This window comes from Alligator sinensis, unplaced genomic scaffold, assembly GCF_000455745.1.
Source record: "Alligator sinensis unplaced genomic scaffold, ASM45574v1 scaffold161_1, whole genome shotgun sequence".
Taxonomy (NCBI): Eukaryota; Metazoa; Chordata; order Crocodylia; family Alligatoridae; genus Alligator; species Alligator sinensis.
This window is the reverse complement of record NW_005841974.1, coordinates 2479952-2481607: the sequence shown is the minus strand read 5'-3', so window position 1 is coordinate 2481607 and position 1656 is coordinate 2479952. Positions and strand designations below refer to the sequence as shown.

Sequence of the window (1656 nt, the reverse complement as noted above, 5' to 3'; positions counted from 1 at the left end):
CCCCGGCTGTGCTGGGGGTCGGAGGGGGGCTCCGCGGCTGCTGGAGGGTTTTGGGGGGCTTCTGGGAAGCGGGGGCGCAGCGAGCTTTCACCCGCGCGTCTCTCGCCGCTTCCGAGCCTAACTGGGAAGTTCCACTTTTGGAGCTGTGCAGTGGAAAGGCCCTGCCAAGCAGTCGTGGTGAGTGGAGCCTTGGCCATCATTAGGATGTTAGGCCAAAGGCAGGGTAGAGTAGCACTTTCGAGCAGTGGTTATCAACCTCTTTAGACTCAAGGCACCCCTTGTTAGATTCAGGGCACTCCTCAAAAAACTTCAGTTCTTACCTTTCTCTCATTTTTTTGACTACAGAAAATTATAGAGCAATTCTTCTGTTGCAAAGAACTCAAAGACCACTACAGATCAGAGTGTTTTTGACAGTATGGATTCTTGTTTGAAATCTCTGGGTTTATCTTGTTAACCCTGTTTAGGAGTTTGCATATCTAACGATGCTAATATTGTGCAGCACCCTTAGAAGGACCTCATGGCACCGTGTCACCCTGGTGGCTGACTGAGTGGCATAAGCTTTCATAGGTGACAACCTGCTTCTTCACATGCTATTAAATGATGCTAGAATCTGTTGTGGACGATGTTTTGCATAAATTGAAGTGAGCAGCAGGTAAAAGGACAAATCACTTTCTGGTTTGCAGTGTTTAGCTCAGCTTGGGAGCAGATGAGAACCTGTGCCAAGCACAGTAGGAGCATGGGACTGGGCACGACCATCACGAGTCATTTGCTGAGTACAGTGGCCTTGACAGTGTTTTATTCCAAGCAGACTTTGCTCTCCCTTCCCCATGGGGTAAGTGAAGGAGTGTGAATACCAGCTTTTCTGTCACTACAGCAACTCAGGGGCCCTGCTGGAAGCAAAGTGAGGAGAGGGGGCAAGCACTCATGAGTGTGTAAGTGCAGGATGAAGCCTGCTGACTTGGGCTGTGTAGGGAGCACATCCTCCACTGGGTTCATTTACACACCCAGGGCATTGCTGTACAGATGAACACCTGGACTGGGGTTCAGGCCCACCAGCCATTGCAGGTGCCAGGTCTTACAGTGGCTGTGCAAAGTTGATGGGTGAGGACACCTACTCCACTTCTTTCAGCCTGTGTACGCTGGCCAGCCAGATTCAGCTCCTGTCTGGCTGTTGAATGGGTACATCTATGGTTTTTTCTTCCAAGGTCTGGTGGAGAGGGGTGCCTAGTGTCACCCTAGCTCCCCACTTTGTCCTACAATCCACCCTTCCTGCTGCTGGACAGGCTGGCTCATCCTGGTAGCGAAAGTTTTGCTGTAGGACAAGACCAGGCCCCACCTGCTGGCATTTCCAGGGTGTCCAGCACAGGGCCTAGGGAAGGGCTAGCAGACATGGGGCTGCTGTTGGTCAGGACAGGGGTGGGGGGAGGGGGAAGGGCAGGAGGTTTATTAGCTTCCTGGTTCTGGTAGCAACTGCTTGGACACTGGGATGAGCAGATGCAGGCCTGCGGCGTCCTGGTGCAATGGTGAGGGCTAGAGGGTGCAGGGGCAAGGAGGGTCCCCCTTGCGGGAGCTGTTGGGGTGCCCTGCAGCGGGGGGACAAGGGCCCCGTGAGCCCGGGGCAGCGCTGGAGCCCCCGGACCAGCTCGTCCCGACCTG

The 1656-nt window shown here is 54.2% G+C and overlaps 1 protein-coding gene across 1 annotated transcript in view; it reads left to right on the top strand.

Moving 5' to 3' along the window:
- The first annotated feature begins 1390 nt into the window (after positions 1 to 1390).
- LOC102369289 overlaps positions 1391 to 1656 on the top strand; it is a 12685-nt gene continuing 12419 nt past the window's right edge. Inside the window, exon 1 of the mRNA XM_006020975.3 lies at positions 1391 to 1523. The gene's annotated coding sequence lies outside the window, so the exon portion shown is untranslated. The remainder of the gene's footprint in view (positions 1524 to 1656) is intronic.